A 25,042-nucleotide genomic window follows, 5' to 3' on the forward strand; every position below is an offset into this window, starting at 1 on the left:
CATATTCTTAGAAAAAGTCAAGCTTCCAAAACTCAATCAGAAAGAATAAAAAAAATCTGAAGTGGCTGATAACTACCAATGAAATAAAATCAATTATAAAAAAAAAAAAAAAAAAACTTCCAGCAAACAAAAGCCCCGGTCTGAACAGCTTCAAAGGGGAGTTTTACCAAACATTCAAAGAAGAACTAAAACCTTACCTCCTCAGACTATTCCAAAAAATTCAAGAGGAAGACATACTTCTAAGCTCTTTCTATGAAGCCAGCAAAACCCTAATACCAAAACCAGATAAAGACACTACAAAGAAAGAGAATTACAGGCCAATATCCCTGATGAACATAGACTCTAAAATCCTCAACAGAATTCTAGCAAATCAGATCCAGCATTACATTAGAAAGATCATACACCATGACCAAGTGGGACTTATTCCAGGGATGCAAGGCTGATACTATATCTGCAAATCAATAAACGTTATATACCAAATAAACAACTTGAGATACAAAAATCATATAACCATATCAATTAGTGCAGAAAAAGCATTTGACAAAATCCAATACCCTTTCTTGATAAAAACTCTCAGCAGAGTGGGAATAGAGGGATCATACCTCAACATAATAAAAGCCTTATATGACAAGCCTACAGCCAACATCATATGCAATGGGAAAAAATTAAAAGTATTTCCCTTAAGAACAGGAACAAGACAGGGATGCCCATTTTTACCACTGCTGTTAGACATAGTACTGGAAGTGCTAGCCATAGTGATCAGATAAGAAGAGAAATAAAAGGCATCCAAATTGGAAAAGAAGTAAAACTGTCATTATTTGAAGATGATATGATATTATACATAGAAAATCCAAAAGAGCTTTCAAAAAACTAATAGATTTAATAAATGAATTTAACAATGTAGTAGCATACAAAATTAACACCCAGAAATCTATGGCTTTTTACAGACCAACTAGAGGCCCAGTGCATGAAATTCGTGCACGGAGGGGGGTTGTCCCTCAGCCCAGCCTGTACCCTCTCCAATATGAGACCCCTTGAGGGATGTCTGACTGCCCGTTTAGGCCCGATCCCACCACATCGGACCTAAACGGGCAGTCGGACATCCCTCTCACAATCCAGGACTGCTGACTCCCAACTGCTTGCCTGTCTGCCTTCCTGATTGCCCCTAACCGCTTCTGCCTGCCAGCCTGATCACCCCCTAACCATTCTGCTGCCAGCCTGTTTGCCCCCAACTTCCCTCCTCTGCCGGCCTGGTCACCCCTAACTGCCCTCTCCTGCAGGGTTGATCACCTCCAACTGCCCTCCCTTGCAGGCCTGGTCCCTCTCAACTGCCCTCCCTTGCAGGCCGGGTGCCTCCCAACTTCCCTCTCCTGCTGGCCATCTTGTGGTGGCCATCTTGTGTCCACATGGGGGCAGGATCTTTGACCACATGGGGGCAGTTATATTGTGTGTTGCAGTGATGATCAATCTGCATATTACTCTTTTATTAGATAGGATAGAGGCCTGGTGCAGGGGTGGGGGCCGGCTGGTTTGCCCTGAAGGGCATCTCGGATCAGGTGGGGGTTCCCTTGGGGTGTGGGGCAGCCTGAGCGAGGGGCCTGTGGTGGTTTGCAGGCCGACCACACCCCCCGGCAACCCAAGCAGAGGCCCTGGTATCTGAAATTTATTTTCCTTCTACAATTGAAACTTTGTAGCCTGGAGCGGAGCCAAGCCTGGGGCTCCCTCTGAGGCTGGCAGCCATTTGTGTTGGGGTTATAATTGAAACTTTGTTGCCTTAAGCGGGTGGGCCCAGCCAGGGTGTGCGAAAAGCTTTGCTTCCCCTGTTGCCAGCGGCAACCCTGGCCTGCTCTCTCAAGCTCCATTCTGCTGCCATTTGTTTGAATTTGTTTACCTTCTATAATTGAAACTTTGTAGCTTGAGTGGAGGCTTAGGCCTGCAAAGGCTGGCAGAAAGCTTGGCTTCCTCTGTTACCTAGGAAACCTTGCTCTCTGTGGCTGTAGCCATCTTGGTTTGGGTTAATTTGCATACTTGCTCTGATTGGATGGTGGGTGTGGCTTGTGGGCGTGACTTGTGGGTGTGTTGGAGGTATGGTCAATTTGCATATTTGTCTATTATTAGATAGGATAATGAACTCATAGAAAGAGAAACTAAAAAAAAAATCCCATTTACCATTGCAACAACAACAACAACAAAAATAAGATACCTAGGAATAAACTTAACTAAGGACGTAAAATACCTGTACTTGGAAAACTATAGGACATTGAAAAAAGAGATAGAGGAAGACATAAAAAAAATGTAAGAATATACTGTGTTCATGAATTGGTAGAATCAACATCATTAAAATGTCCATACTACCCAAAGCAATCTATAGATTCAATGCAATCTCCATTAAAATACCAACAGCAGCCGAAACCTGTTTGGCTCAGTGGATAGAGCGTCGGCCTGCGGACTGAAAGGTCCCAGGTTCGATTCCGGTCAAGGGCATGTACCTTGGTTGCGGGCACATCCCCAGTTGGGGGTGTGCAAGAGGCAGCTGATTGATGTTTCTCTCTCATCGATGTTTCTAACTCTCTATCCCTCTCTCTTCCTCTCTGTAAAAAATCAATAAAATATAAAAAAATATATATAAATAAAATAAAATAAAATGCCAACAGCATATTTCAAAGAATTAGAACAAACTCTCCAAAAAATTAATATGGAATTAAAAAGGACCCTGAATAGCCACAGCAATCCTGAGAAAGAAGAATTAAATTGGAGGGATCTCAATACCAGATATTAAGCTATATTACAAAGCCACTGTTTTCAAAACTGCCTGGTACTGGCACAAGAACAGACATATAGACCAATGGAACAAAACAGAGAACCCAGAAATCGACCCAGGCCATTATGCTCAATTAATATTTGACAAAGGAGGCAAGAGCATACAATGGAGTCAAGACAGTCTCTTCGATTATTAATGGTGTTGGGAAAATTGGACAGATACATGCAAAAAAAATGAAACTAGACCACCAATTTACACCATAAACAAAAATAAACTCAAAATGGATAAAGGACTTAAACATAAGATTGGAAACCATAAAAATCTTAGAAAAAGCCATAGGCAGCAAAATATCAGACATATGTCATAGCAATATCTTTACCACTCCTAGGGCAATGGATACTAAGGAGAAAATAAACAATGGGACTACATCAAAATAAAAAGCTTCTGCACAGCAAAAGAAACCATCAAGAGAACCCACTGCATGGGAGAACATATTTGCCAATGTTATCTCTGATAAGGGTTTAATCTCCAAAATTTATAGGTAACTCATACAATTTAACAAAAGGAAGATAAACAATTCAATCAAAAATGGGCAAAGGACCTGAATAGACACTTTTTGAAAGGGGACATACAGAAGGCCAAGAGACATAAGGAATCATGCTCAAAGTCACTAATCGCCTGAGAGATGCAAATCAAAACAACAATGAGGTACTATCTCACACCTATCAGAATGGCTATCATCAACAAATAACAAGTGTTAGCAAGGATGCAGAGAAAAAGGAACCCTCCTGCACTGCTGGTGGGAATGCAGAGTGATGCAGCCACTGTGGAGAACAGTGTGGAGTTTCCTCAAAAAATTAAAAATGGAACTTCCCTTTGACCCAGTAATCCCACTTCTAGGAATATATCCCAAGAAATCAGAAACACCAGTCATAAAGGATATATGCACCCCTATGTTCATAGCAGCACAATTTACAATAGCTAAGATTTGGAAACAGTCTAAGTGCCCATCAGCAGATGAGTGGGTTAAAAAACTGTGGTAGATCTACACAATGAAATACTATGCTGCTATGAAAAAGAAGGAAATCTTACAATTTGCAACAGCATGGATGGACCTGGATAGCATTATGCTAAGTGAAATAGCCAGTTGGAGAAAGACAACTATCACATGATCTCACTCATTTGTGGAATATAATGAACAATATAAACTGATGAATGAAAATAGATCCAGAGACATAGAAGCATCGAACAGACCATCCAATCTCAGAGGGAAATTAGGGGATGGAGGGGTAAGAGATCAACCAAAGGACTTGTATGCATGCTAATAAGCATAACTCATGGACACAGACAGTAGGGGGATGAGGGCATGTGCTGTGGGGGTTGGAATGGCCGAGGAGAGGCCAATGGGTGAAAAAAGAGACTTCTGTAATACTTTAAACAATAAAGAATCCTATATAATAAAAGGCTAATATGCAAATAGACCGATCGACAGAACAACTGAACAAACAGTTGCTATGACGTGCTCTGACCACCAGGGAGCATGTGCGGAACATGGCAGGTGTTGGCTGCTGGCAGGATGGTGGAGTAAGTGAGTCGCGGTGCCAGTTGCTGTCATTGGGGCGAGACTCTGGTGGTTATTGAAAATTCTTTGCTCCCATGTGTTGTGGTCCCATCTGGTGCTCGCACCTGCTGCCAGCTCTGGTCCTGCTCACACCTGCTGCCAGTGCCAGAGCCAGAGCCGCCACTTGCAATCACTGCCAATGCCTGATGCCGGTCCCGATCACTCGGCGCCATTGGCAGGTGCAAGTGGCAGCTGCCAGCCTCGATCACCCCTGAGGGTTTCTCCACCTCCCCCTGCTCCTGAGGGGCGATCAGGGCAGCAGCTGCCACTCGCACCCACTGATGGTGCTGGCCCCGCTTGCATCTGCTGCTGTCGCTGGCCCCAATCACTCCACACCATCAGCAGGTGCAAGTGGAATCAGCGGGTGGGAGTGGTGGCAGTGGGAGTGAGGCTGCTGGCAGACAGGGGACCAGGGGCCATGGTGGTAGGGGCTGGGTGGGGGCGTGGAGGATGGGCTGAGACCTGCCCCTGTGCCTACCACAGCCTCATGGACCACAGTTCCTTTCAAGGTGCACGAATTTGTGCACTGGGCCCCTAGTTAAAAATAAAACTGCTAGGGTGGTTCCTGCAACTCTGCAGACACACATAAGACTCAGTGGGAGGCTCACATAGGCTTCTTACCTGCTCTCTCACTATTTATAAACATAATTACAATGAAAATGAATATGCTGCTTGACTACTCCTGTAACAAGGACTGTGAGAAGATATTGCTTTAATTTGTCAGAGTGACCTTTATGAATTTCACTGTTGCTAGAAAACTCTGGCAGGTTGGGCAGGATTCTCATTTCTTCAGGAAAGATTTGAAAGTGTTGCACAGCCTTCATTTCAAATTACTTCTTGAGGAAGTGTTGCTTTTTTGGTTTGCATTTAGTTTGCTTTGTTTTGTTTAGTTTTTAAGGACAAGTGATGATTGATTTATATGTAGATGAATGAAGGTGAATTAAGGGAGATTGGGTATAATTTCCCAACAATTGTTGACTGAAATTTGGGAGGTGTTACTTCATTTATCGTTTAGTCATTTTATTCTATGACCAGTAAGAATCACACAGGTTCTAGTTTTTCTTCACCGTATTATAAACTAGGTAAAAAAAGCTGTTAGGTAAATATTTCAATCCCATGGTTATACTAGCATTTGAAAGAAGCAGAAGCTTTCATGTTCAACCAAAAATCACCTTTTTCTTCAAAAATAAATATTTCATAGGCACCATGTTTTCTAACTCATGTAATTAAGCATTTGGTTTGGAATGTTAGGAATGTCCTTGTGTATGAGAAATGCAGAAAGGCAAGGAGATAGAAAACTCAGAATTATTGATATTAATCTATCAACAACCTCTTCTGGGTTGGAATCTTGGCTTTTTTCAAAGATTCCTACATATAGAATAGTAAGCTTCTCAGTCTGAAACCTTTGTTTTGACTCTTTGGAAAGACTGTCAGACACTTAATTGCAACTTATTGACTACACAAGACTCCACACAGCCTGCTCATCTGACTTCTCAGAAGCTGAGTAGAAGCAGCAGTTTGGAAGAAGACTGCTGAGAGAGGGAGACTTGCTGGTAGCCGACCAACCATCTGATGTCTTGACATCAAGAAAGACAATTCAAAGCTCCTGTATTGCAATCTAGCACAATTTCTGATGGTCACACTTTTTTTATTGATAAATTCTTTATTATAAATTATTACATGAATAGTGAAACAAGTGAGAAAACTACGATTTGGATTCTCTTTCTTTAAATTAGTCAGTTATTCTGTGCCATAGAGGCTCCTTTGTTATTGTCACAATATTCCATTAGCCCTCATCATTTCTTACTTCTCTTTAATATTTTTATGGTATTTTTTGTAACTTACTTTTATAACTTACTAGTGGTATTCTTTGTAATTTACTTTTATTATGTTTAATGCCTTTTTAAAATTTTTATTGTTGAGAGTATTAGAGATGTCCCCCACTTTACCCCCTTTAACCCCCTCAATTCAGCTCCTGCCCATCCCAGGTCTTTGCTGCTGCACTATTGTATGTGTCCATAGAATATAGATATATTAATATAAGTTCTTTTTTTTTAATCTCTTTCCACTCCCTCCCTCTGAGATCTTTCAGTGTGTTCCATGCTTCCATGTCTCTGTACCTATTTTGTTCCTGTTTATTTTGTTCATTAGATTCCACATATAAGTGAGAACTTTTAATATTTCTCTTTCTCATAATAATAATAATATCTCAGTCCCTCCATCTTGTCTCAAAAAGTAAGATATCCTTCTTTTATACAGCTGCATAGTATTCCATGGTGTAAATGCACCACAGCTTTTTTATCCACTCGTCTACTGATGGACACATGGGCTATTTCCAGATCTTAACTATTATAAATCATGCTGCTAAGAACATAGGGGTGCATATGTTCTCTGATTGGTGTTTCAGAATTCTTCGGATATATTCCCAGAAGTGAAATCACTGGGTCATCTTTTTACACATTTTCCTGGTATTTTATGCCAAAGTTTAGAAAACCGTCATTATCTAATAGCTACTATGCATAGTGCATTGTGCCATGTGTCGGGCAGGACAAAAGGGCATGCACAGCTCTCCCCACACTCACAGAGCTGCCGCGATGAGGCATTTTCCGTGACCCATCAGCACCTCAGATGTTTCCAGGAGGGTAAAGGTTTCAACAAAATAAAAAGATAGAAATATAAGTCTAATGCGAGTAAATATAGGATTTAAATTTGAAATTCTTCACTTACTGAGCTGTTTCACTAATTATTAAGATCTTTCCCAGCGTAGCTTACTTAATAGGTATTGTGTCCAACAGAACTATAGTGTTCTCTTACACTATAGCTATGGTCATTGGCAATGGTGGGGAAAAGTTGTTTTTGTGAGTAAAAATTCCCCAAAACCTAAGTTGTATTTAGCATCCAGAGTAAAAGCAATAGAGCCAGCCTGGCACATTAGTCAACAAGAGTGCAGTGTAATTGGGTACACCTGTGATCATCGTCAACACTAGCTTTTGCTGGTTGTATGGTAACAGTGTTTATAAATCTCACTTACCACCTTTCACTGCTCTCCTGGTCATTATATTTTGCAGTTTTCTCATCTCTAAAGTAAAAGGGTTAAACAATTTCTACAGTTTGATGATTCCTTTTTTTTTTTTTTTTTTGCCTGAATGATTGCAATTTCCTTGTTGTCAGAGACACAACATTTTGTTCATCTTTGTACATTTATTTCATAATGCTCAGCAATGATAAATGAGTGGCATTTAAAATATATCTTATTTTCCCTCTTTATGGTAGTTATACTTGATTACTAGTAATCTTCACATAGGTTCATTTGAGTAAGTGGCTACTAGGACATTTTCATAAATGTTATTTTTATGCAGTCTAAGTGCAAATCCAGAAATAAAATATAAAGTAGAAATTCTCTCTCTCTCTCTCTCTCTCTCTCTCTCTCTCTCTCTCTCTCTCTCTCTCTCTCTCTCTTTCTCTTTCTCTCTCTCATTTGCCCCAAGCTTGTGAAACTAGTATGTGTTGTCAGTGTGTGTGTGTGTTTATAAATTTTGTTTTGAATGCTCAAAAGAATTATATTGTGAACATGTTTTATGTAGAAAAATACTAAAAACAATGTAAGGAAAATATTCATGAACTTGATATAATGTTCTATTTTGGTTAGAATTGTACCATGAACTACATTTTTGTCTTCCATGCTATGTGAATGTTAACACAATTTCTCTATATCTTAGATTTGCTGCAAAATCACACTGATGTACTATCTACATGGATGTGTGGTTAGGAATTATGTTTTTACATTCTGATAAAAATTCATATTGAGTTATATTCACATGTGCAGTATTGTGTTGAAAAATGCACATGTGTATAATTTTACGTTATACACTAGGATACTATAAGGGCCATATTTATTTTTCTATCAGTTGTCAGTGAAAACCATCACTGCCTTCTTTGTTGTTGTTGTTAATCCTCACCTGAGGATATGGTGTTTGTGTGTTTGTTTGTTTTTATTGATTTGAGAGAAAAATAAAGGAGAGAAAGAGAGACAGAGAGAGAAACACATCAATATGAGAGAATTTCAACATCGATCGATTGCCTCCCATACATGCCCTGACCAGGGATCAAACCCAAAATCTTTTGTTGTATGGGACAGTGCTCCAACCAACTGAGCCACCCAGCCAGGGCACCCTTCACTGCCCTTAAAAAAGGTTTTAAGTAAAAAAAAAATTCATAGGGGACAATATTTACTCTATAACTTGATGCAATAAATTATGGAAAAACTGAAAAAAGGGGGGGTTAAGTTAATTAGGTGTTTATAAAAAAGGTTTAAGAAACTGGACTTTTAAATATTTTAATATAGCCATTTGTTTTTTAATAAAGTTCAGAACAATTACTCATATATAAACCTCAATACTCATGTCACTGTTTGTTTGATGTCATTAATTATAATTAAAGTTATATTTGTAAAACAGAAGCCTCCTGACAGTAGTTCTAATGAGATGGCACATTCATGCCTTCTTAAGAGGCAGAGCTGTCTCTGCTCGCATGAGTAATGACAACTGAAACTGTTCACAAAGGAACAGAGGGAACTGATATTGATCCAGCTTTAAAGCATTGTCAGGATGTAGCCTTCCCTTCAGAAGTGACTGGGGGACTGTGGGATCAGAAGCAAATTGTTTTTCTGGTGAAAGTTTAAACCATTGGAAATATATTGTTTGAGCCTCTTGCCTTTAATAGTCCTTCCAACTTAGTAAATTTTATAATTTTTCATCTAATGACTTGTGTTGATTGTTTGCACTCTATGACAAACACATGTTGCCCATGTACTTTTGTTCTTTGCCATTTGAGCAGACTTGCATTTGAATGAACAAGTTCTGCTTTCATCACACATTCGGAGTTCCCTTTAACCTGCTTAGCTCAGCCTCTCCCTGATGCAAATCCTTCTTTTTACTTCAAACCATCTTACTGCCACTCTTCCTCTTAAATGTGCCACACATTGTGTAAGTCACAATAACTCAAAACTAAACAAACCTTTTGCTGCATAAAATCAAGTCTAAATTACGGCCCTTTTTTATTTCCTCCCAATTGATTTGACAATGTGATTTCAAAGGGAGCATGTAATAGTCAATTTTCATGTGTTTAAATAGCACAATTGAGAATAGAATGATATTTTCTTTCAAATGTGTCAAAGTATCAGCAGAACCCAAGTTTTCTCACCACTTTAAATATTATTTTGATAAATACCAGAATTAACTTGTCTGTGTGAGTGCATGTGAGTGTGTGAATGTGTGTGTGTGCATGTACACACTGATACTACTTCAGGGTTTATCCCGATATCTACACTGAATTTCAGTTTCTCCTTTCATGAAACTGAAATACCCCTTTTTTCATTGGTGAAAGCATGGTTCCTTTCTCATTTAGTTGAAACTATCTCACATATATATAATAGTAAGTCTCCACCTCACTTGAGAATGTCATGTGTAGTTCTGAAACTCAACAATCAAGTCACCTTAGTTCTCAGATATATATCAAGTGATAGTTGATACAGTACAAGGACCAAGAGCAGTCAGGGATGTGCAGAGCAAGTAAGCCAATTTAATAAGAAGGGACAAGGAAATGCAATGACATAAATCCCAGAAGCAATTTTGTAGTCAGTATGGTGTTTACACAGAAACCAGGGAAATGCCTCTAAGCTGAGAATGTTTCCCTGAATCTCTGAACAGTATGTGTCACTTTAGATGCATTGCCAATATGTTGCCCATGAATTAGCGGTAGGTTAGAGGAATAAAAGGTACCAGTAAGAAAAGGTCATTATCTTCTAAATGGAAAGCTCAAGTGAATATGCATTTATGCCTATTGAAAACTATCATGAGCTAGACCCTGAAAAGGCAAATCTCTATATAGCATTTCAGACATTTATTTCCCCTCCTTACTTCATTTGTTCACAACCATGTCTAAAATATTACTAGTGTATTATCTAAGCTACAAATATATATGTTATTCAGGGCTTCACATGAGCCTGTATTAGGCCCTCACTGATTTGCCTACCTTCATTCAAACTCAAGCCAGTATTTGTTGAATTCCTGTTATGTGCTAAGATAAAACAGAGAAAGAATCATACAACTTTAATTGAGAATTATCAATTGTTAATGATCCTTAATTGTTAATGATTCTTCCCTCTGAGCACAATCTATCAATCATATAGATTCACCTAATGTTCATACTGTCTCATCTCCCGCAAGTCCTGCTGTGGAGGACTCTGCCTATAGGATTTCACTGAGCTTCATGGAGACTGCCAGAGCGGCAGAGTGGCAGTATTTAGTGTACTACCATTCACCAGTTCCATTTTCAATTACATGAAAGTCATCTGTTTTACAATCTGTTCTAGGGTTTTATCTGGAATCAAGCTTGATTTCCGTTTCAGCAACTGTCTTTCCTATGTTTTAAAAAATGAGAATACTCTTAGGTCTTCTGGAATTTCATTCTTCATTAGAACTTCAGATGTATGCATTTATTTATTTGGTTGGTTGGTTGGTTTTTAGATAACATTATTTTTGGCCTGGAAAATCATTGTTCTTGAAATGAGTTAGGTAATACTTTGCAATTTCCATATCTATTTTGAATTTTGCTTTTAAAAAATACCATTATCTGGCTATCTTGCGAAGTCTGGAGATGCGTATTCTAGGCTGAGTAAAAAGTTGAAAAAGTGGATAAAAGTTAACTTTGAATCATGCGGTGGGTATTGAAACATACCATCTATCTATACCAGTAGGTAGCATGACATTTGCAAGTTACTTAAGATTTATCCGTTTTTGTTTCCTAGTCTGTAAAATGGAAAACAAAATAATGTTCTACTCACAAAACTGTTATGAAATTTAGATAAGTTGATTCTTGAGAAGAGCTCTAAATAGTGTCATGAGCATGGTGTCTTGGTGTAGTAAAATGGAGTTTAATTGAATAAATGCTTGGGGGGACGTGCATGTTGAGGGGTGAGTCAGTGTATTTTCTGACTGTGGGGTACTATCTTGTTTTGTGGGAAGTTGAATGTGGTCTTTAGTTTATTTCTTTCCATTAACTCTCAAATTCCTAAGGGACATCTTCCCCTTTCAAGGAACCTCCCTCTCCCAGAAGCAGTACAATCCTGAGACAACTAGTCAGTGGTTCTGCACACTCTCTAGGCATCTTCTATGTATTTTCAGTAATTTCCCCAATTCCTTTTTGGAATGAGCCTGGCCAATATTACCTGCATCTTCCACCACTAAAATCTTGCTGCAGTCTCTTCCATTCTTGTAATACTTCTGTCTCTGTTTTAGTGTGATCTCTGTAGCACACTCTGCTGTTTTTTTTTCCTGTTTTTTAGTTATTTGTTTGTTTTAGAGAGAGAGGAAGGGAAAGAAAAACATCGATTTGTTGTTCCACTTATTTTTTCATTCATTGGTTCCTTCTTGTATGTGCCCTGATCAGATATCAAACCCACAACCTTGGCATATCTGACGATGCTGACGATGCTCTAACCAACTCCACTACCTGGCTAGGGCCACTCTCTGTTGATTTTTTTTTTTTTTGTCATATAATATAGCTTTTTATTTAAAAAAAAATTTTTTTATAATGTAGTCTTTTTTTATTAAGGTATTATATGTGTACATATCTTACCATTGCCCCCCCCCACCCCACTCCCATATATGCCCTCACCCCCCAGAGTACTCTCTGTTGATTTTAATAGTTGTTTCTCTACTTGTATGGAAATTGAATTTTTCACACTTTTTATTTATTTTCTAATTTTCAGTGGGCATGAAAATTGATTTTTATTCCATCTGATATAATTTTCTTTGTAATGCTTTTTTATCTGTATGGATTTCAGATGTAAAGTAATATGATTTGGATTTAGGTGATGTGATGGATAATTTTAAGTGTCAACTTGACTGAGCTAAAGGATACCCAGATGGCAGGTAAAACAAGCACACTGTTGTGTAATGGTTGAGCATCAACCCATGAACCAAGAGGTCACCAGTTCAATTACCAGTCAGGGCACATGTCCAAGTTGCAAGCCTGATCCTCAGTTGTGAGGAGGAGGAGGAGGAGGAGGAGGAATCAGCCCAATGATGTTTCTCTCTAATTGATGTTTCTATTTCTCTACTTCCCCTCTTCCCCCACAATCACTACACTGTGTCCATGAGTTCTCTCTCTCTCTCTCTCTCTCTCTCTCTCTCTCTCTCTCTCTCTCTCTCTCTCTCTCTCTCTCTCTCTCTCTCTCTTTTTTTTTTTTCTCAATCCTTCTATCCCCCCACTCCACCCAGTCCCTGGTGCTGTTTAAATTGGTTTGAGGCCTATGCTAATTTTTTTCATTCTCCAGAGGGAATTTGTATCTGCTTGTGGAAGGTATCTAGAGATATGAACAGTCCAGGAATTTTTTTAATTTACTATCATCAGATCAGATAAGTAAAGATGGTCTTCAGTCCCTGCAAGGGCCGTGCATGATCCCAACCAAGAATTACGTTAGTGTGTTCCCGCTCACTGGCCATGTCCTCCAATTTATATCCTCCATTCCTGAGAGGCTGTGTAAAGGACTGCTCAGCTTCTCAACTACACAGATGCCTTTTAGGAACTCAGCAAAGGCCCCAGGAGAAAAGTGGCCTAAAGATCAAGCTGACATATTTGGGTCTCTCTCTCTCTCTCTTTTTTTCTTTTTTTTTTAAATATTGGTCTAATGTTCTTTATTGCATTAATAGTCTGGTGCCTTATAGTAGGTTTAAAAAACAAGCTGTCTAATTTTTCTTCTTTTTCTTTTCTCTGCAGGAAATTTGGTCTGAATTACCTAGACTAGAAGTCAGCGTCTTAGAAATGAGGTTTTACATGTAATTATATGGCATGAGTAACACATAAGTGGGAAAACGCTCAAACTAGATTTTGTGATATATGTACTTATATAAATTATCTCACTCTTGGTTCCATAATTTTTTAATATACTGATCCGGTAGCTCAGTTGACTGATACTAAGAGAGGATATCACTTGTTAATTTTAATGACATTTTAGGAAAATATCAACATCATGTATTGGTAATGTCTGAGGTCACATTCTATAATGAAAGCTTATTACTTTTTGCTGGTCCTGATGTGACAAAAACTAAGACCACTCATCCAAGCATTGCAGAACTGAATATATAACTGGACTATTCACTTAAAGGGCCCCATCCATCTAAACTATCTATGTGGTTATTTTAAGAATAGGCACATGCCCAAATTTGAGTCAAATAGAATCTCCCTGAATATTGTCTAATAGTGCTGGCAAGAATGTCAGTAAAAGACATTGGTTTAGTGCAATATGCTCTGCAAATTCTAATTCTGGCAATATGTAATACTTTTTCTTTAACCTAAACTTTGTATCTCTTGTTATGGATGGTAGTTCATTTTCTCTATGGGATCAGGTATTTTTTTTCCTTTGATCAGAGACAAATGTAATCCCATTTTATGAAGAATTTTATTTTTCTCAAGTGCATCAATATCACATTTTATTTGTAATGCTATTAAACATCCAGTAGATCAAGCTTAATTCAGAAAATTACTAGTTAATATCATAGCACCTTATATTGGATGGCCTAAAAATTCAGAAAAGGGAGAGGTAAAATATCTCTTCCAAATATATTTTTAAATGAATTAAATTAATGTGAATATAATTGTATTATCAATTTTAACCTCAAGGAGAGAGAAACGGGATCATTTTGTCTTGACGCATTGTCTTGATTACTTTAAAAAGTGACTTCACAATGATATGTTCCTTAGTTGGCCTGCTAATACCTTGTCCTTTCCTTTGGGCCCAGAGATGTTATTTACTTGAAGATCTGTGATGTTTTCCCATTTCACATAGATTGGATGTAGGTTGTAACCTTTTCCAAGAAGCAAAATGATTATCCACCCATACAGCAATAATCAATAAATAATGTGCTCCCTTTTTATCCATTTGCTGTGAAAATCCATCCCAGCCTTCTTATTTAGTTAACCCTAATAGTTGTTTCTAGATAACCAATCTCATCATGTTTGCCAGAATTCACTTCTAACATTTTAATTATATTTTATATGTATGTGTAAATGAAATAGATCACAACACCAAAAAATATAGATTAAATTCCTGCTCTTTATTCTATTGGGGCAACATTGAACAAATTATATACATTTTTTCCTAAGTCTCATTGTATGCATCTTCAAAATAGGAAAATTCAAGGGAGTTGTTTTGAATATTAAGTGAGAAGGCCCAAGAATGTATATCAAAATGTAAGATATTTTTCTGAACTGAAAACTGGCCAGTGATCCTTATAAAACAGACTTAATCCTCAAAGATTCCTGAAGTTGAAATCAGACCTAACATTTTCAGAGTGTAATTCGTGAATAAAAAGTTTTAAAGACAATAATAACTGCCATCTGTTCCAATCTGGTGGGAACACACTGAGGTATGCTGTTGCTATTCCTGTGTAGTTATTTTCATTTCTTTTACTCTTGAAAAGTCTCCTGAGCATGTGCTTATAGAAAAGGTGTGGTTTATCTGAGGCACTGATTAGAATCACTGATGTGCGTCTTTTAGATTTTAAACTCTAGTACTATATCTAAATATTTTTAAAAGGCACAGAGAGAAATGACTATTAGCTTTATATTTTTGAGATTCAACTACTTTTCATATATGAATATATGACTCTTTAAGCCTTTAGATTAGACTCATGTTGTCCTAGGTTTTATCCAAATTGGAATGTTATTATAACATTTTTATTGTATAATTTACCTAAAGTATAGTCACTGGAAGATTATGACAATTTCCAGTATTTTTTGTTGCATTGCACTTGCTTAGATCTTTAATGACTTTAAATACATATTATTGTCCTATTGGAATGTGCTGTGACTCATTTTGTTTGTAACACAGCCGGAAAGATGTGTTGTCTGAGTGCCCTGCTTGCTGGCCAAAATCCTCTGGGGAGCATATTTATTGTAACCAAATCGAGATGTTTAGCACATTCTCCGACAATTGCAAGTAGCAGGGATATTAAACAGCAGGATTTCTTGGTATTTTGCATGCCTCTGAAACTTAGAGGAACCACAGTTCTATAATTTTTTAACTTAAGCAATATGGAACAGAGTAGCTAATGCTAGGCAATGTTACACCACACCATTAGTGAATGTTCTCAGGTTAACCATATCATATTCACACCACTGGGAAATTGTACAGGAGGAATGGATGACAACCGCAGTGTTGAAGCTTATAAATTTATAGTCTACCTTAGCTCTGTATGTGTGGGGACAATTTGCATATTCGGCTTTTGTTATATAGGATAATTCATGTAAAGAATGTGGTGGATGGCATAAAATCAGTGTGCAATGACTTTTAGAAACCCCAAGACACATCTATGCACATGCACTCCACACACATGCAGTCACACTTTCCCAAAATTCTTGGGCCTTTGGGGGTTGTTCTGGGCCTTCTACCCTTAGAACCGGTCTCTAATAAGAGCATTCAGAATTCAAAATCAGTGATAATGAAATAGAAACCCCCTTGGGGAAGCTCTTTGAGAATGGAGTTGTCTTTATAAGAAATAGGGGAGGGTGGGGGTAAGGGGGAGAGATCAACCAAAGGACTTGTATGCATGCATATGGGCCTAACCAATGGACACAGACAACAGGGGTTGAGGTCATGAGTGGGGGGGTGATGGAGGGGGAATGGGAGAATAAGGACACATATGTAACACCTTAATCAATAAAGAAATTTATATTAAAAAAAAGAGTTACACAAATGAAAAAAAAAGAAAAAAAAAGAATTAAGTTATTTTTAAAAGTTGTTTCAGCATCCAGTTATATTCTCTGGATCCCACAAAACTCTCAGATCATAAAGAAGTGAAAATTAAACAGATTTTTTTTTTCTTTATTGATTAAGGTATTACATATATGTCCTTATCCTCCCATTGCCGCCCCCCCCCCCACCCCTCACTCATGCCCTCACCTCCCTGGTGTCTGTGTCCATTGCTTAGGCTTATATGCATGCATACAAGTCCTTTGGTTGATCTCTCTCCCATACCCCACCCTCCCCTACCTTCTCTCTGAGGTTTGACAGTCTGATCGATGCTTCTCTGTCTTTGTACCTGTTTTTATTCATCAGTTTAATTTTAATATGTATATTTTTTAAAAGATAGGTTCACCTGAAAGTTTATTTCAATTACTTTTTGTAGATATGAACAGAGCTTTTGGAAGTTTGAATACTTAAGGAATGGGGAAATAAGAGAATCTATTATTATCCCATCCCTTAGAACAGAACCAAAACTTTAAGTATTCATCATAGTTTTAAGTCTAATTTTTGTACTGAGAGCAAATACTATTTTTGTTCAACATACTTTCTACATGCTAATTGCATCAAATGACTTTAGTTGTATTTAATTTTTATAATATTCTACCATTAATATTTTATAATAATATAGTTCTAGTAAACATACATAATAGTTTAAAATGCTTTACTATTATTTCTCTTTAAAGAAAACATCCCAGAAATATTGTTTTTTAACAGCTCATATATGTAATTTTAACAACCTCTTGAATTTTGTATAGGTGTACATTCATATATGTGTGTGTGTGCATGCAATCCAAAGGGGAAAATACTTTTAATTTCTAACTTACTTTTTGATAAAATGTAGGTAACCATAATATATGAATCTATCTATCATTAGGAGCACAAATTCAGATCCTATCTAATAATAGACAAATATGCAAATAGACCATACCTCCGACACACCACAAGCCATGCCCACAAACCACACCCACCATCCAATCAAAGTGAGTATGCAAATTAACCCAAACCAAGATGGCTACAGCCACAGAGAGCAAGGTTTCCTAGGTAACAGAGGAAGCCAAGCTTTCTGCCTACCCTTGCCAGGCCTAAGCCTCCACTCAAGCTACAAAGTTTCAATTATAGAAGGTAAACAAATTCAAACAAATGGCAGCAGAATGGAGCTTGAGAGAGCAGGCCAGGGTTGCCGCCGGCAACAGGGGAAGCAAAGCTTTCCACACATCCTGGCCAGGCTCACCCGCTTAAGGCAACAAAGTTTCAATTATAACCCCAACACAAATGGCTGCCGGCCTCTGAGGGAGCCCCAGGCTTGGCTCTTCTCCAGGCTACAAAGTTTCAGTTGTAGAAGGAAAATAAATTCCAGATACCAGGGTCTCCACTTGGGTCACCAGGGGGCGTGGCCGGCCTGCAAACCACCACAGGCCCCTCGGTCAGGACGCCCCACATCCCAAGGGAACCCCACCTGATCCGGGACACCCTTCAGGGCAAACCAGCTGGCCCCAACCCCTGCACCAGGCCTCTATCCTATCTAATAAAAGAGTAATATACAGATTGATCATCACTGCAACACACAATATAGTTACCCCCATGTGGTCAACGATCCTGCCCCCATGTGGACACAAGATGGCCACCACAGATGGCCAGCAGGAGAGGGCAGTTGGGAGACACCTGGCCTGCAAGGGAGGGCAGTTGAGAAGGACTAGGCCTGCAAGGGAGGGCAGTTGAGAAGGACCAGGCCTGCAAGGGAGGGCAGTTGAGAAGGACCAGGCCTGCAAGGGAGGGCAGTTGAGAGGGACCAGGCCTGCAAGGGAGGGCAGTTGGAGGTGATCAACCGTGCAGGAGAGGGCAGTTAGGAGTGACCAGGCCGGCAGAGGAGGGAAGTTGGGGGCAAACAGGCTGGCAGTGGAGTGGTTAGGGGGTGATCAGGCTGGCAGGCAGAAGCGGTTAGGGGCAATCAGGAAGGCAGGCAGGCAAGCAGTTGGAAGCCAGCAGTCCTGGATTGTGAGAGGGGTCCCAGATTGGATAGGGTACAGGCTGGGCTGAGGGACAATCCCCCTCCATGCACGAAATTCGTGCACCGGGCCTCTAGTAGAATATAATATGAAACTCTGTTGCTTTGAGTTCCCCATGGCTAACTAATGATTATGATCAGGTTTGTTGCAAATGTCCATTAGATATTTTTTATTCTTGAAATGGAGAGATTACTGTGATAAATGTTTATGGCCAATAAAATCTTAGGTTTACCTGAATTGACTAAAAACCAAGATAAATCAGATAGGTAAGAAGGATGTCATTTTGAACATTTCTTGGACTATAGATAAAAATGAAATAATGGAACTTATTTTTTCATTCTTTTGCCATTGACTAGACCTCATTTATACAGTGGCAAATTGTATCAGTTTGAACTATTTACTGCTGTAACAATTTGCCACAAACTTGGTGGCCAAAAGCAAGTTTATTATCTTTTGACTGTATAGGTCAGGAAAGTGCAACATAAGCATCATTGTGTGAAAATCACAGTGTCAGCAGAGCTGCGTTTCTTTCCGGAAGCTCTCAGGGAGAATTCATTTCCCTGCCTTTTCTTGCTTCTCCAGGCCATCCATATTCCTTGTCTCTTGGTCTTTCATCTTCACAGCCAGCAACGTGCAACTCTCTGTGCCTTCTTTAGTACTCACATTTGTTTCTCTGACTCTACTTATCCATTCCAATTTTAAGGAATCTTGTAACCAGATTGAGCTCATATAAATGATCCAATTTAATCCCATATAATAGAATCAGCTGATTAGCAACCTTAATTCCATCTGCAAACTCACAGGTTCTGAGGATTAGGATGGAGACATCTTTGGTAACCATTATTCTGTCTACTACAAGTAAGTTTTAAGTTTATTGTCAAGAGAAAAAGCATTTTGCAGCTACTATGGGCAACAGTATGGAGGGTCCTAAAAAAATTAAAAATGGAACTGCCATATGACTCAGCAATTCCATGTCTGGGTATTTATTTGAAGAAAACTAAAACACTAATTCAAAAGAATATATGCACCCCTATGTTCATTTGATTGTTATTCACAATAGCCAAGATATGGAAGCAGCCCAAGTGCCCACCAGTGGATGAGTGGATAAAAAAGTGGTGGTAGATTTATAAAATGGAATATTATTGGGCCATAAAAATGAAATCTTACTATTTGCAAAAATATAGATGGAGCTAGAGTATCATGCTAAGTAAAGTAAGTCAGTAGGAGAAAGACAAATACCATATGATTTCACTTACTGTAGAATCTAAAGAAACAAAACTGAAACAGACTCATAGACAGAGTGGACTGGTGATTGCCAGAGGGGAGGAGGGTTGGAGACTGGGTGAAATCGATGAAGGGTTTAAGAAGTACAAATTGGTAGTTACAAAATAGTCATGGGGATGTAAAGTACAGTATAGAGAATATAATCCTATATAACAAAGAGGTAATATGCAAATTAACCATCATTCCAACACATAAGATGGCCGCCCCCATGTGGTCAAAGATGGCCACCCCCATGTGGACACAAGATGGCCGCCACAAGGTGACCAGCAGGGGAGGGCAGTTAGGGGTGACCAGGCCTGCAGAGGTGGGCAGTTGGGGGGACCCAGCCTGCAGGGGAGGGAAGTTGGGGGGCCCAGACCAGCAGGGGAGGGCAGTTAGGGCCAACTGGGCCAGCAGGGGAGTAGTTAGGCATTGATCAGGCTGGCAGGGGAGTGGTTAGAGGGTGATCAGGCTGGCAGGCAGAAGCGGTTAGGGGCAATCAGGTAGGCAGGCAGGCGAGCAGTTGGGAGCCAGCAGTCCTGGATTGTGAGAGGGTGGGATCGGGCCTAATCGGGCAGTTGGACATCCCTCAAGGGTTCCCAGATTGGAGAGGGTGCAGGCTGGGCTGAGGGACACCCCCCCCCCATGCATGAATTTCATGCACCGGGCTTCTAGTCAATAATATTGTAATAGCTATGTATTATACCAGGTGGGTACTGAAATTATCAGGGGGAACACTTTGTAAAGTATATAATTGTCTAACCATTGTTGCTATACACCTGAAACCAATGTAAATTAATATTGAAAGTAAACTTAATTAAAAAATGCAAAACAATAAATAAAAAATATTTACATTTTTTAAGCAATGGTAATCTCTACTAATTAATTCAGGAATTTCAAATTTCTTTATCTCTTTTTAAGCTAGTTACACCATCCCAACAATACTCTTTTAGATTTAGGTTAATCCATTTTTAAAAAATTCTTTATTGTTAAAAGTATTACATATGTCCCTCTATTTCCCCCATTGACTTCTCCCAGTCTGCCCCCTCCCTCCAGCCCCATCCTTCACCCCCCTATTGTCTGTGTCCATTGATTATGCTTATACTTTTTTGGTTGATCTTTTACCCATCTCCTCCCATGCCTTCCCTCTGTGGTTTGGCGGTCTGTGGATTAAAAAACGGTGATACATCTACACAATGGAATACTACACTGATGTAAAAAAGAAAGAACTCTTATCATTTACAATAGCATGGATGGACCTGCAGAGCATTGTGCTAAATGAAATAAGCCAATTGGAGAAAGATAAATATCACATGATCTCACTCATTTGTTGAATATAATGGACAACATAAACTAATGAACAAAAATAGATCCAGAGACAGAGAAGCATCCAACAGACCATCAATCCATTTTTTTTTTAACACAGAAACTTTTGCTGTCATAACTAGCATTGATTTATTTCAGAAATCTTTTGACTATGTAGCAGTGGTGACGGAGATTCTGTGAAACTGATTTTAGTTCATAGGATTAAGCTTTTTAAATTAAAATAGGATATAATTTATTTGGGCTATTTTAAAAGGTTAAACACATTTTAATACGTTAATACGTTTTTGCTTTTTTCCCTTGTAACTTTCTCAAGGACAGGAACTGAATCTTGTTCATCTCTGCATACCCATGGATTTACAAGCACATAATTGTGTGTTTAACAAATGAAACCAGCTATTTAAATATTTGAATAAATACTTCAAAATCTACAGTTAAATAATAGAATATTAAGGCCTGTTTTCTAAAAATATAAAACAGTGATTGCTTTCTATCTTTTAATTGCTACCCTTTGTTTTTTCAATTCGACTGCTAGAAGTTAAAAAATCTGAAAGCCCAAAATATAAAATAAATTTAAAAGGCCAGTGAATTTCTGAGGTTATAAGATAATCATTTAAGTATTAGTTTGTGTTCATTTATAGGATGTTGTAAAATATACCCTTTATGTAAATATGGGCACATGACGTCTTAAAAATCTATGTATGACAAGAGTGAATGCTCAGAGTGCTCACTGTTGCAATTAGAATAAATGATGAGAGAAGAATGTTCTTCTATATGTTTCAATTAATTTTTTATTTAGTGCCTATTTTGCAGAGAATAGCAATACATATTTCATAAGATACTATTCTCTGAACTCATAGATTGTTAATATTATACTGAATAAAGTATTTGGTTTGTGTTCACTTAACTTGGAGTCTCCCACTGCCTAAGATAGTATCTGACAAGCAACAGTGTCTCAGAATTGTTTTTGAATGAACAAAGGGATGACAGTGGTAAACTTTCCAAGTGCTTGATCATTTGGCAGGGGTAGGGGAATTATACCCCTCCCCTGCCCTGCTTTTTTTCAAGAAAAAATAATGCTATCCATATAAAATTGATATAAGGAAAAATAATGGTCAAATGTGTGTCCAATAGAAGTACATGAAATACTGAATGAATAGCATTATACACACTAGAGCATTTTATACCAGAGTGTTGCCTTGTTTTTATTCCCAGCAAATGAGAATTGTGTGTATTTTAATGACTTAAGGGTCATTCAGCCAATATTAGGGTTTCATGATTAATGTGTCTTTGACATCTTGCTTGAACCATAGATCTCTCTGTCCTTAAAACTGTTCCCTTGTTGAGAACACATGCACAGGCACACACGGAAAACTATAAATGTGTTTTAGTCAAGGATAGAAGAACACACACTTCGCGGGAGCATGCCAGTCACACAGAATAGGAGCAGAAACAGCACCTCTCCCAGCATCTCCAGTTCCCGGAATCTCTCACCGAGTCAGGAGGGTAGCGCAGCTGATGATGCACATGCAGGCTGAGCTCATGACAGATGTTCAAAAGCTATGTGACAGATGCACATGTCACATTCCTTTTTCCCTTGGCTCTTACATTACTATGAAGGAGCAATTTATGGAAGTAACCTCTGCACTTAATGCCTCTATTTAAGAGAAGGTTTACAGATACCAGGCACTCCCGGGTTTTGAACCAAATTTAGCATTGGTGAGGCCAAATCTTTATCTGGGGAGAAGAGTCAGTGCCGAGTTGCCATGCATTTGATCTGCATGTAGTTTACCGAAGTGCTGGAATGGTCCTGTGTCTTCTGGAGCTATTGGGAGCCCATTATTTTGATGAAATTGAAATAAGTGAACAGCCTGGCCTGCCCTGCGACCTGCACATGGGTGGCTGCCTGCATGCTCCTCTGTGCCTTCCATCTGTGGAGGATGTGGGCTTGCCTTGGGCATCCGCCTTTCTTTTCATTCTTTTTTAAAAATACGTTTTTACTGATTTCAGAGAGGCAGGGAGAGGGAGACAGAAACATCAACGATGAGAGAAAAATTGATCTGCTGCCTCCTGCAGGCCCCCTTCTGGGGATCGAGCCCACAACCCTGGCATGTGCCCTGACTTGGAATCGAATGGTGACCTCCTGGTTCATAGGTCCACACTCAACCAATGAGCTAAGGCAGGCAGGAGACCATCTACCTTTCAATAGGACTAACAGACACGTACAAAGTAAAAAAACATACTTTATCTTTCCATGAAAGGCTTAATTTCATGTAGGAACTAGAGGCCCAGCACGCAAAATCATGTAAGACCCAGACCCGCTGCGCTGGCGGGACCCCAGACCCGCCCTGCACGAGCCACGGGCCCCCAGATCCGCTCTGCACGAGCCGTGGGACCACAGACCTGCCCTGTGCGAGCCTTAGGCCCCACCTCTACCGCGCCAGCCCCACTGGCCCCACGCAAGCCACACCCGCCAGCCCCGAGCTAGCTGTGAGTCCCAGCCCACAGAGGTGCTCCATGCACCTCCTGGTGACTGGTTGTTTGGTTGTTCCGCCATTATGGCAGCACAACCACAGGCCTTTTATGATATATATATATATTCTTAATGAAATCATTGAGTAGATAATAAGTTAATAGTAACTGCATTTACATATAAAAAACATATTTACATATAAAAAGACAACAACACTTAGAAATGTTGCCACAATCTCAAATGAATGCATTCAGTCTTAGTTTCCAATCACTTCTCATTTAGTTGAACTTTTTGTTACTTAATATAATTTATAGTCATTTATTAATAAACTGTTGCAGACATGGCTTATTGTTCACTACTTCAAAAACTGCTCTATTTATCTCATATCCTGGAATGATTTTAGTCAATCTTGGATGCATAGCCCTGATTTTTCAAGAAGTCTGAAAATTTTTGAAAAAATGTTTAAAGAACTAAAACATTTTCTTCCAGATAATAGTATTTACCCAGTTGGATCATTATTGACACAAAGTGCCAGGTACTTTGTGAGGTGTTTATAAAATTTAATTAATTTAATTCTCATAATCATCCTGTGTGGTGATATAAATATACCCATTTTACAAATGAATGCAAAGTTTAAAAAACACACACACATTTACTTAAGATCATATAATGGTATTTGTTTATACACTGAGTGGCCAGATTATTAGGATCTCTGAACGCATAATAATCTGGCCACTCAGTATATATATATTAGAGGCCCAGTGCATGTATTCGTGCATGGGTGGGGTCCGGCCAGCCTGGCCAGGGGAAGGGGACATGGGCGGTTGGCTGGCCTAGCCTGCTGGTCGAACTCCTGGTTGAGGGAACAATTTGCATATTAGACTTTTATTATATAGGATATACACTGAGTGGCCAGATTATTATGCATTCAGAGATCATAATAATATGGCCACTCAGTGTATATGTCTGACTCCAAAGTTCATACTCATAAGCATCAAGTTATAATACCTAATAAACTAATGTATCAATATTTTTAGTTTCAGAAAGAGGTTCACTTTTTCTCTCATTCTTTGATTTGGTTGCACAATCCTCTGAACCCATTCATTATCTGCTCATATTAAATAGGTGATGGCGTATTCATTTTATGAATATATATATATATATATATATATATATATATATATAATGTTTATTTTGAAGCAGAAAATACTAGTGGACAAGCCAATAATTTAGTTTAACTGGAAAGTATAATGTACAATTTAGTAAAGGAAAATGCCATATTGAAATTATGATTGGTTATTCTATGGTTACAGTTTAAGCAGCTTTCTCCTAAACCAGTGTAGTGATTAACTCTTGACACCTCATCCTGTGATAAAGACATAACATAATTCAGACAGTCTTCATGGAAAAGACTCATTCAACAAAGCTGATTATACATTCCATAAAGTAAATGACATTCTCTCATTGAGTGGGCAGAGTCTGTTTTCAAATGGGGGAAGGTAGAGCTCCGGCTGCCAGTCCCACAGCAGGCCCGGTAGGGAGCCCTCCTTTGGACTCCGCTTTAGCACATTCCCATAGCTGAAGCCCCTCAGGTCCAGCCGTGCTCAGGAGAACTGCTTGGTCCTCCATCTCCTCAGCCTGGCCACCTGCTATGGCCTTGAGCCCTTCTGCAGATTTCTCTAAATGACCCACCATCAGCCCCTGAGACTCTCAAGCTCCAAGGTCCTGAACATCCAAGGCCTCTTGTCCAAGACAGACAGGAAATAGTTTCCCCAAAAGGGGCCTC

General features: G+C 39.0%; 1 protein-coding gene across 1 annotated transcript in view; it reads left to right on the forward strand.

Annotated features, from left to right (window-relative positions):
- GPC5 (glypican 5) overlaps window positions 1–25,042 on the forward strand; it is a 1,351,161-nt gene that overhangs the window by 526,568 nt on the left and 799,551 nt on the right. The window lies entirely within an intron of this gene.

The sequence above is a fragment of the Eptesicus fuscus genome, chromosome 8, assembly GCF_027574615.1.
Source record: "Eptesicus fuscus isolate TK198812 chromosome 8, DD_ASM_mEF_20220401, whole genome shotgun sequence".
In the NCBI taxonomy this organism is placed as follows: domain Eukaryota; kingdom Metazoa; phylum Chordata; class Mammalia; order Chiroptera; family Vespertilionidae; genus Eptesicus; species Eptesicus fuscus.